The following is a 12,007-nucleotide window of genomic DNA, read 5'->3' as shown; positions in this document are numbered from 1 at the left end:
CATATTATTTATTTTGCAAAAATAGTAAATTGAACGGAGGCAAGAAAAAGTACTTAACATCGCACAATTTTCATCTTGCAAAATGTACAATAATAGTGTACAATTATTCACACAGGAAAAGTAGACCATATGTAGCAACACCACAAAATAAGGATGTTATTCTGTGTAGGAGAAATTAATTAACAATCATACTGAAAAGAAAAAAAAGTTCTAGTATTGCACTAACATGTAATCTGACCATTGTCAGCACTAGGGTGGCCAATACTGGGATCAGCGGGATCCTGGCATTTGGCCCTAAAATCACCAGGGTTTGAATAATACTACAGTAATTCCAGAATTAATTTGTACTTAGTCATCAAAACTGAATCATACTGTAGGTATCCCAGGATTGAGCATTTCTTCTTCAGGGTTCCTGGGTCCCACAGGGTTAACATTGGGGTTGAAGGAGGATCCAGAGGAGCAAGGCACCAATCTCCAAAGCTTTCAGGCTTCCCATCCTGCCTGGCTCCTCTCCCCTATAACCCCACCTCCTTGCATAGGACACTCAGTTTTTTGTTGGTGCCTACAGGAAGCAAGTGTACCTGCAGTTTCTCCTTAGATTGCCTCAGGCAATCCTAAACTTTTTTTATTTCTAACTTTTTGTTTTTTACACTGAGATAGCAGTGCTGGTAGTTGGAGTGCTTCCAGCGCTGCCACTCCTTTACCCCTGCTGGCTTCCATCACCTCCTGATGGCTCCGGGTATACCAGGCAGAGTAAACTGAATGGAGCCCAGCGACTTGCACCGCATGTCAAGGACAGTGTTGCTGGAATTCAGGAGTGCTCTCTCCCCCGTCGCAGGGATTCCACTAGATCACCACGGTTAGTAGCGCTGGCTGGAGATTGATCCCCATTTCAAGGGGGATTGATCTCCATTTTACAAGGCTCTGTGTACAGGTGGGGGAAGTCCAGCAAAGGGGGAGGGGGTGCTAGGATGCAGTCCCTCCCCCGGCTTTATGCGCCAGTTCACTCCTGTGCTCCCGCCTAGTAGCTGCATTCCCGTGCCCTCATTCCTCTCAGGGACACCGGTGGCCATTTTCAGACCGCTGTATAGGCCCTTCTGGAACACTGGGCTAAGTCTTCTCTGTAAAACCATCACCTGCTGACAGGTTTTACTGCACTCTCTGTCCTACCCCGCTACTGGCATTCAGTGTAGTAGATATAGTGCTGATTACAGTAGATTGTGCTTACTATTGTACTTAGATATCTGCTCTATGTCTGAATGTGCTAGCTTTACTTACTTTACTGCTGTTTCTCCTGTATACAGTATATTTCTATCACAGTTATTTCACCTGGGACCAGGTGAATTAGGGGGCAGTATCATATACTGTAGTCACACCTAATGTAGGTTATTGTCAAGGCATAAGGCCTCACGTGTGATTGGTACCGCTGTTGAAGCTAATGTGTACAAGTAAACAAACGCACACAGGCAGATGAGGAGGTCCCTCATCTGCACCTCAGTTTCAGCAAGAGCCTCAATGGGCAGCTTTTTTTTAATGTAGAAGCTACTACACCATGGGTGGATTCATTGTCTAACCACAATGCAAAGTTGACACAGACCCTAGCTGTACAAAAAGATACCCTCAACCACTGTCATCCTCACAGTCGATTTTAATGTCTTGACTCAAGTTATCTGCAAAGAAAGCTGATGACGATGAGGGAGATATATCTGATGTGAGTTTTGAGAAAGAGAAGGGTAAGTCTACCATAGTGGTTAATATTTCGGAACTGATAGTTACGATAAGTGGGGTGTTCCTGTCCAAGGAGGATGACCTGGCTCATGTGGCAAAGAAAACTGACCTGTTTAAAACACGGAAGGTTATAAGGTCTGAATTCCCGACTCTGATCACCTTATGGATGTTAGAAAGGAGCAGTGGGAAACTCAGTTAAAGAAATTCCCGGTTCCTAAGGATGTAGTTTCACGGTATCCACTCCCGGTAGAGAATTGTAAACTCGGGAACTCCGCCAGTGTATTCACATGTGACCCACCTGGTCAAACCTTCGGTTTTACCAGTCACTTCGGCAGCTTCCCTTAAGGACATTACTGATAGACATATAGAACAGTGCCTTAAATCTGTGTTAACCTTGACTGGTGCAGTTAACAAACATACTATTGCAGCATCTTAGGCAACTAAGGCAATTGAGTCCTAGTTTAAGGTTATTGAAATAGAATTGTTGGAGGATGAGCAAGATGTGTGTTTCACATATCAAGCAGGCTGTTGCATACATCAGTAAGGCGGTGATGGATACTGGGCTGCTAACAGCCAGGGCTTCAGCATTCTCTGTGCTGGCAAGGCGTATGCTTTGGCTACACTCATGGAAAGTGGACATAGAATTCAAATGAGCCTGAGAAGTACTACCCTTTTCAGAGGAGATCCTCTGTGGAGAGGAATTAAATAAAATTGTGGCCAGCAGCTAAAATGGCTTGTTTACCTTCTGCTATACCGGTGCCTCCAGATCAGCTGTCCTGGCTCAACTAAGCATCAGTTTCTACCTCTGGACAAGTGTCGGCAGACCAATATTCACCAGTTCCTTAAGTGGGTCGAGTGGGTTCAATTCCATTTGCGTCTTCTGCAAAGGCTGATACTAACCAGATGGTATAGTCGGCCTCAATATCTCAAGTTTTGCACCATTTGCCTCAGTATGGCGGTGCAAACATTCTAGACCAGGGCTGGGCAACACCGGCCCTCCAGATGTTGATGAACTACACATCCCAGCATGCCTTGCATCAGTTTCAGCATGGCCACATAGCAAAACTAATGCAAAGCATCCTGGGATGTGTAGTTGATTAACATCTGGAGGGCCGGTGTTGCCCAGGCCTGTTCTAGACCTAGTGGCTCAGCAAGACTCCTCTCACAGTGGGACCCCTTTTAAATTCTTTATTGGGACCTTCTCACCACAGACACCAATCTGCGAGGTTGGAGGGCCGTAGTAGAATCCTAGTCCTTGCAAGGAAGGTGGACTCTGGCAGAATTACAACTGTTAAAAAATGTCTTAGAACTGAAAGCAGTCTACAGATGTCACAGGACCTGCTGCAGGGCACTACACTATACTGCATAAGTTACATCTGACCCCCCTGCAGTGCACATGGTTTTGTCCATTTGAGAAGGAATTTGCCTTTGCGAGTGAACCAGAATAAGGGACATAGGCTGGATTCCCATGATAGAGACATAGGCCGGTGCCAGATTGGCGGCCACGCAGGATGGCGGATGAACACAGGACAATTTTCTACAAGGTATGGTTTTGCCTTTTAAGTGAATACATTTATATTTTCCATACTGACTTACTTTGCATCCGTTTTTCCTTTATATAAGTAGCAAGTATTTTTGTCAAAACAACTCAAATCCACTCAGCCTTCCATTGGATTCTGCATCTGTGTATATCCAATAAGCTCTCCTATTGTGCACTTTTGCAATAGTGCCTCTTGTGCCAATATTAATGGCACAATATTTTTGACAAGCCAATTTTCCACCAAATTTGTGTTTCACTTCTTCCCAGCTAGACTTTTCTGGACAGTATGCAGCTCCATGTAACAGACTGCACTTATGTGCAACTCTTCTGAGAATCATTTGAAACAAGTGAGCATCATCTGACTTCCAACAAAGCAATCCTCCTGTTTTTTTAAAGGGGAACTGTCCTGCATTGTATCCTGGAACAGTTATCTTTTTGAGTAGGACACAGGACAGCATCCTGAGAGATATACAGCATACCTGCCCTCCCATCCTTAAACAAACTCTCAAAATGAATATATTTTTACGGTCATTTATTTAGCACATAAATATCCTGGAATGTGTTACATGGAACATTTGGCAATTCAATTCAGTCTCTATCACTGTAGTGCTTACAGTGCCAGACTAATGTAAATGGCCAAAATTGGTCTGGTTAAGAGGTGTGATAAAACAGATCCATTTATTTGCCAAATTCCATTTGCATGTTGATGGACTGCATTGTAATTTCCCCTTCGTACAGCAGGGGACACTGCAGTCTGGTTGACTGATTGGGGATAGAGCTGGTGTACTGAGGAGTGGGCACATCTAAAACTTTTGCAGTGGCTGGCTCCTCCCCCTCTATCCCCGCCCAGACCTCAGTCTTAGAAAAATTTCTGAGGAGTCGGTCTCCTGGGCAATAGCTCCTGAGGGAGCTTTGGTTTTTGCTTTGGTTTTTTATTTTTATTATATGAAAAGAACAGACAGACCCTTTAGCAAGGTCTGCCTCCACCGGGGAACGCTGGTGGGGCCTGGTCGTCACCGCGTGCGGTGCAACTTCTGGACCCAGCCACCAGAGATGCCCTCCGGGGACCCGCCGCAGCGGCTTGTGGCTAGCGTTACGGGTCCAGGGCTCATACACCCCGCACACCAGGGCTTCCAGCAGCTAATAGGTAAGCTGGGGCAGCCATGATGCGAATGGCTGGGAGAGGGACCCATATCCTGGAAGCCACTGTATACAGCGCGCCGCCAGCTACTCACATCAGCATCGCCAAACGCAGGATCCGGCCAGCTCAGTACCGCAGGTTTCACTGAAACCACGGGAGCCATTATACGGTGCGGCGAAGGGACGTGGCTTCTCCCCTCACACTCCGGCCTGGCCAATGACGCGAAAAGTGTGCTGGCGGCCGTGAGGATGGGCGGAGCTAGGCCCTTCTCCTTCACACGACAGCGCCATTGCTGAGAACAGGCTTCCTCCGACGCAGACAGGCTCTGGTCATCCAGCCTCCTGTTTCTGCTATAGTACGCCCTCCTTCTACCACAGCGGTACTGTGTGTCTTGGGGAGGGGGGTACTTGTACTTAGCACACACATTGTTTTTTTTACTGTGGCTCCTCTCTCACTGTGCTTGCTCAGGCCCAGCTTACTCTGTATTTGTGCGTGTGTAAGGCTTCATTCTAGTGTGTTTCTGTGTTCTGTGCACTCATACAGCAATATGGCAGTAAAGATGCCACCTCTAAAGCGGCCCTAAAGCTATATACTTGCAAACAATGCAAGGACCAGTATACACAACACGTTAAGGGAATATCCCTATGTGAGAAGTGTTATAATGAGGTTCAAGTCCCAGTGGTTGTTCAACAACCTTATACCCCTCAGCTCACCTGAGGGAAGGGACCCCTTTCAGACTGTCCTGCAGAGCTGGCAGCGTCTCGCAAAGATAGGGAGGCTCTGCAAGTGAAGGTCACCTATCTTTCTGCTTCTGAGCCAGCATGGGCTCATTCTTTAATTCAATATGTAAACTGTTTGGCCCAATCAGTAGCGGGTCCTGCCCAAAGTACCCGTCCAGGGCCAGCAAAAAGGCCCATTGCGTCTGTATTGACCATAGATTCTGAGTATGAGGAAGATGACCTTGAGAAAGGGGAATTTGCAGACCTCTTGGTACAGTCAGTGCCAGAAGAAAAACCAGTGAAAGAGATTTTACAGGGTGTTGATGGTTTAATCATGGTGGTTAAATTCACCTTAAATATTGCAGAGGTTGCTGTCCCTTACCAGGTTTCCATATTTGGGCAGGTCCAAAGACAGCCACTTTTTCCTGACTCTGATGAGTTAGACAAACCCTTGCTTACAGCATGAAAAACTCTGGATTACAGATTTCTAACCACTTGAAAATGTTTTATCCCTTTTCTCCTGAATCTAGGGGTAAATGGGAAAATTCACCACCTCCCAGATGTTTCAGTCTCGCGCTTATCTAAGTGCATTGCGCTCCCTGTCCCGGGCGCGGTTACCTTAAAGGAGGCACCTGACCGTAGGCTAGAATCCACTCTGAAATCCATTTATTGCTCCGCTGGAGTGCCCACCTTACTAGGGCTATGGAAAAAATGGGCTGAAGAATTAACTCTTGGGGTGACATTCTATGGGATGAGAGTTTTTCGCACGTCAGTTTTTCACCCATTATCCCACTTTTTTTAAATCACATTTTTGCCGTGGATTCGCATATGGAATAAGGTGCGTGTTCCGGCAAGAAAAGTGCGATGTAGTGCGATAATGGGCGAATTTTCGGCATGAAAATGTGCGATTTTTAGGCATGAAAACGACTTTGAGGTTATGTGCGATTTTGTATAACAAAAAAAAATTGCGTAGGGTCCCCCCTCCTAAACATAACCAGCCCCGGGCTCATTGAGCTGGACCTGGTTCCAAAAATACGGGGGACAAAAAATCTGGGGGTCCCCCGTACTTCTGAAACCAGCCCCAGACTCTTGGACCGGTCCTGGTTCAAAAAATCTGGGGGTCCCCCGTATTTTGAAACCAGCACCGGGCTCCAACAGCCCGCAGTGTCATGCCACAGCCAGGGGACACTTTTTACATAAGGTCCCCCGGCCGTACCATGAGCACCGTGGCTGGTCAGCCTTGGACGGGGTACCTGGAGGAGTGGGGACCCCCCGGAGAAAGCTGGTTGTCCCCGCTGTCAGTGCGGGGGTAGCCGCTCTTCAGAAGGGGGGGTCCTTTATTGGGGGGGTCCCCACTCCTCCAGGTACCCCGTCCAAGGCTGACCAGCCACGGTGCTCATGGTACGGCCGGGGGACCTTATGTAAAAAGTGTCCCCTCGCTGTGGCATGACACTGCGGGCTGTTGGAGCGTGGTGCTGGTTTCAAAATACGGGGGACCCCCAGATTTTTTGTCCCCCAGATTTTTGGAACCAGGACCGGTCCAAGAGTCCGGGGCTGGTTTCAGAAATACGTGGGACCCCTACGCTTTTTGTCCCCCGTATTTTTGGAACCAGGTCCGACTCAATGAGCCCGGGGCTGGTTATGCTCAGGAGGGGGTACCCCAGGCAATTTAAAAAACACATTTTTTACCACAGAACCCTGCACAGATCTCAATGATCTGTGCAGGGTTCTGGCCAACTCACATATCAGAACCTGGTCTGATTTTTTGGCGAATTTAAAACACATTTCCCAAATTCGCATCTCCTTAAATATGCGATTTGTATACTTTTCAATGGGAAAACATCTGGATGTGAGTTCCGGCTCAAGTTAAAATTGCACTTTGTAAAAGTGCGATTTCGCGGCAAAATCTCATTAAATATGCGAAAACGGGATTTCGGACTTTTTTTGCGAAAATTTCGCCAAAAAACACACATCTCATCACATAGAATGTCACCCAAGGTCTTCAGCAAAACAGGCCTTGGTCAGAGTTGGTGCCCCTGGCGAAATGCCTCAAGGATGCTGTGTCTTATGTAGGTGAAGTAGCTGCTGCCATTTCAGAATTAGGGGCGAGAACCTCAGCTTATGCAGTTTTGGCCAGACGCACGGTATGGTTGCGGATTTGGCAGGCGGAGGCAAAGATTAAGAAGGTGGTGAAAGCCCTTCCCTTTATGGGCGATTTCCTATTTGGTCCTGAACTGGACAAGCTCATATCCCAAGCCACGGGAGGCAAGTCCACTTTTCTGCCATCGCCTGCCCCTACTCCTAAACGTCAGTTTTCAGGTTCATCCTTTCGGGGTTCCTTTTCCTACAGAGGCATATCTCGAGGAGCTTTTTCCTCCTTTCAAGGCGGTAGTCAGAGGAGTCAGTTGCCTCAACCGCCCAGCCCACAGCCCTAAAGCAGGATGCCAAACCAACAGACAAGGTTGTGGCATAACGGTCTTCCAGCTCACTTGGGAGATCCCAAGGTGGGCGCCCGTCTGCGGTTGTATCAGGACGCTTGGGCAGACCACTCCAAGGACTCTTGGGTGCTGCCAATTGTCTCCCGAGGGTATCAACTGGAATTGGCCTTACACTTTCCCCAAATATGTGCATCACCATATACGGATATATGACTGGGAGATCTGAGAACCTCATATTTCATCGTTGAATGCTGTATTGTCTGTGCGGAGTCGCATATTCCCTAAAAGGGATGTATGGTATCTTCTCCTTATCCTGATGAAGTGATCATAGACGTTACCCTCCCTACACATTTGAAATTTAGCTGCACGCATTCCAAGGGCGGAGAAGAGGAATCCCTCCTCCACAGATAGGGATTTTATAGTCCCTTATATATTATGAGCGCAGGAGATCCAAACACTACTGGATGTGTCTTAGACACATCACTCTATCCTATTGTGTATCAACTGGAATTTGTCTCCCCCTTCAAAGGTTCTTTACAACCGGCCTACCAGCCGATCAGTAGTCCAGTTCAGCTCTTTGTACCTCCATTCAAAAACTTGTCTCTGCAGGAGTAGTTGTACAGGTTTCAGGGTCACAGGTAGGCTGGGGTACTATTCCAGCCTCTTTGTCGTTCCGAAGCTGGATAACTCGGTCAGACCCATTTTAAACCTCAAACATCTCAACAAATATATTGTCTACAACAAGTTCAAGATGGAGTCATTTAAAACTGCAATCGCAAGTTTGGAACAGAACGAGTACCTCCTGTCTTTGGATATCAAAGATGCTTATTTGCACGTTCCAATTTGGGAAGCGCACCACAAATTCCTCCACTTAGCTTTAAGAGACCAGCATTTCCAATTCCAAGTCCTTCCGTTTGGTTTGTCTTCAGCACCAAGAGTGGTCACCAAAATTATGGCCTGCATGGTTTCGGATCTGAATCCAAGGGGGTGACCAGCTGACCTGCTGTTTCCTTCTTCAGCAGGGTTGGATAATCAATTTCCAAAAATCCCAGCTTCAGCCATCTCAAAGGTTGATGTTTCTGGGGTTGGTCTTCGACACGAGGGAAGAAAAGGTCTCCCTTCCCTTAGACAAGATTGCAACTTTGCAGAGAGTGGTAAGGCAGGTCCTTCACCCTCCGAGAATCTCCGCCCATCTTTGCACTCGTCTTTTAGGCCTCATGGTGGCGTTGTTACAAACCTCAGTAAGCATCCCCGTTTGAGACCGCGGTCTCTACCTTCCCGATGGTCTGCGGTTAAGGCCTCTGGTTGGCGCTGCTGCTTGGCGCGATGTCCCCTGTGTGCCCGCGGGTAACCGGCGTTGTCCCTTGTCGCCGACCCCGGACGGCATGGGCGCCGCCATGACACTTCTGCTCACCTGACCAGTCGGACCAATCCCGCTGACCATCAGCCTGACCCCTGACCTACACACCTGTGCAGCACTCAAGGTGTGTCTGCCTGTTCCCCAGCATTGATTGGTGCTGCGCCTGGCAGGCAATCACAAACAGGCAAGGGGGATATAGCTCAGGCCCTGAGCATTACTTCCTTGCCTCGAACAATTGCTTTACCTGCTCCAGAGTTCTCCTGTGTTCAGAGGAAGTTCCCAAGGCTCCGGCATATCCAGGCTCTCCTGTGTCCTTGTCTCCAGCATTTCTCCCAGCTGCTAATACTTACCGGGTTCATTCCATCTCCAGAAGACTCCTGCGATACCATCCCTGCAGTCGAGTATTAGGTGTCTCGCTGAGCACCTCTCTGGCTCTTAAGCCAGTTACCACTATCAGTGACTATCAACATCGTGTCCTGATCCTGTCGACAGTCCCCGTCAACACCTGGGTTGACTCACAGCTATTGTGCTACATAGAGATTATTACACCTCCGTCCTATCCAGCCAATACACCTGAGTATACAGTACGTCAACATCTCCGTCGACATCCCAAGTCGTCAGTCCCGCAGTTCCAAGACTGCCCACCAGTTACCCTGGTCTCTCAAGGCCATTCCAGGGTTCAGTCTCCCCAGTCCCAGCCTGCGTCCAGAGGACCAGGGCAGGGGGCCACGACCTGCTTGTCAGACGCAGCTAAGTCCAAAGTCCCTTGCGAGACTCCCTGGTGAACACCGCTGGCAAGTTAGACTGTTCCTGGTCTCCGCCAACGCTCTGGTTCGCTGTGCTCCTGTCCCCTTGTGTATGTCATACATCAAGCCCCCGGCATTCTGCTACACAGCGCCCTCCTCCACTGGTCCACCACGGTCACAGCCGGGAACACAAAAAACCCCAGAGCTGACAGGCATCATTCAAGGCTCTTCCTTTCAGATGTTTACACACGCATTATTTTCAGTGAAACCTACTCATCCAGTGGTCAGGGTGTCACCTCAACATCCCCAAGAAGATAGTTCCGTACAGGGAAGTGCATCTCTCGAGTGGTGGCTCTGTATGCCAAACCTTCTCTAGGGTTGCAGCTTCAAAACCTGTTCATGGACCATTCTGACCACAGATGACAGCCTCTGGGGATGGGGGGCAGTGACGTTTCAAGGCAGGTGGACCCTTCAGGAGGCCACACTCTCAATCAACATCCTGGAGTTAAGAGCAATTCGCCTAGCACTACTACAAGCCCACAACATTCTGGCAGGAAAAGCAGTGAGCATTCAATCGGAAAATGCGACTGTGATATCTTACATCAACTGGCAAGGAGGTACGAAGAGGTGAGCGGCAATGAAGGAAGTATGGCCGATCCTGACTTGGGCAGAAGCCTTCTTGGAGAATTTTTCTGCCATCTTTATCCTGGGAGTAAAAGCTTTGTTATTTCCTCATCAGTCAACCAGACTGCTGCACAGTCCCCTGTTTGCACGAAGGGGAAAAGAGGAATTTGGTACTTACCAATAATTCTCTTTCTTCGAGGCAGCAGGGGACACTGCACGTCTGCCCAGCGTTTGTTCTCCTGCCATGTTGCATAAATGTTTTCACATGAAGTTGTTTGTTGCTGTTATGCATGTGTCTAACTTATTTCTCTCCTCCTCCTTCTGAGTTCTTGCCTGTCATTCTCCTCTCGGACACAGTTTTCTAAGACTGAGGTCTGGGGGGGGGGGATTAGAGGGGTGAGGAGCCAACCACTGCAAAAGTTTTAGAAGTGCCGACTCCTCAGTACACCAGCTCTATCCCCCATCAGTCAACCAGACTGCAGTGTCCCCTGCTGTTTTGGAGATAGAGAATTATCGGTAAGTAACAAATTCCTCTTTTCTGTATATTAATATGGTAAATAGAACAATGAATGTATGTAATACATGTTTGTTTTTTCCTCTGTAGGTCTCCTAATTTAATGTTGGCTGACAAGCACAGGGACATGTGGGAATTATTTTGTGTGCCATCATTATATTGGAAGAAGAGTTTGATGTTCCAAGACATTTCAGAAAATAAAATAATCTTGGAGAATTGCCTTCTCTGAACTGAGAGATTATTTTTTCATCTCTTCTACATTTTATACATACTTCTCTAATGATTCATGTGTGCCTCGGACTACAAAGCAGTGATTGGTTAGAATCATAGTTACATTTCTTTTAATACATTGCACAAAAGGTCATACTCCTGTTTCTGCTAGATAATTCATAGAATTATTATTACAAATGAAATGTGAAACAACTGTCCATACTTTTTTTTAATAGACTATCATTCTAAATTATTTAAAAAAGTTTGTACAGACTTATCTTGCACATTTTAATTTACACATAGCTTGCATTGTTTTATTAGTACATACCTTTATATGTGCACGTGATCTGGGAACCTGATGCTTTTAGTGATGAACACATTAGTATTTTTTGATACTTTATGGGTTATAATCAGAATTATGCATAATACAAGACAATTAAAATGTGTTTGTACATAATTGATACCAATTGTCATCAAATAGATTACTACCAGTACTTGCAAAAGATTGTATTTGCTATAGACAAATTGCCCACATTTAGGTCTGTTCATCAAAACAAACAATGGATAAAAATCCAGATCACAGTAAAGGGATTTTACATCGCAATAGATTCCCATCTCATCTACAGTTTCATTACAGATGTTTATAGGTCATAGACCTGAAGTCAAGAACTTTGAGATAACCTTTGCTTCTGAACTTGTCTTACACCACATCTCAAAATCTAATTTCCATTAACAAGGAGTACAATGCTATCTAGTATGTGAACCAAAAACCTATAATGGTGTTCTACCAAATCTCCTTTCCGTGAGTGGAACTGTATGAAGACATTGTTATTTCAAGTGGATGGCTTGTCCCTTATGGAACTTGTGTCTTTTGTTGGAGTAAATGTACTTTATGAGGGGCTATAGATTTTAATTTGCAGCTAAGCTAGAAATGTACTGTTTTCTTAGCATATGAACAAGTTACAGATTAGTTTTCAAGTTCTCTGA

At 46.6% G+C, this 12,007-nt stretch overlaps 1 protein-coding gene across 1 annotated transcript in view; it reads left to right on the top strand.

Annotated features, from left to right (window-relative positions):
- Positions 1-11,031, top strand: part of LHFPL3 (LHFPL tetraspan subfamily member 3) — an 80,576-nt gene extending 69,545 nt beyond the window's left edge. Inside the window, exon 4 of the mRNA XM_083183016.1 lies at positions 10,901-11,031. The gene's annotated coding sequence lies outside the window, so the exon portion shown is untranslated. The remainder of the gene's footprint in view (positions 1-10,900) is intronic.
- Positions 11,032-12,007: the final 976 nt, after the last annotated feature.

The sequence above is a fragment of the Crinia signifera genome, chromosome 4 (assembly GCF_055691185.1).
Source record: "Crinia signifera chromosome 4, ASM5569118v1, whole genome shotgun sequence".
Classification (NCBI taxonomy): Eukaryota; Metazoa; Chordata; class Amphibia; order Anura; family Myobatrachidae; genus Crinia; species Crinia signifera.
The sequence above is the reverse complement of the archived record's forward strand: the minus strand, read 5'-3'. Positions and strand labels throughout refer to the sequence as shown.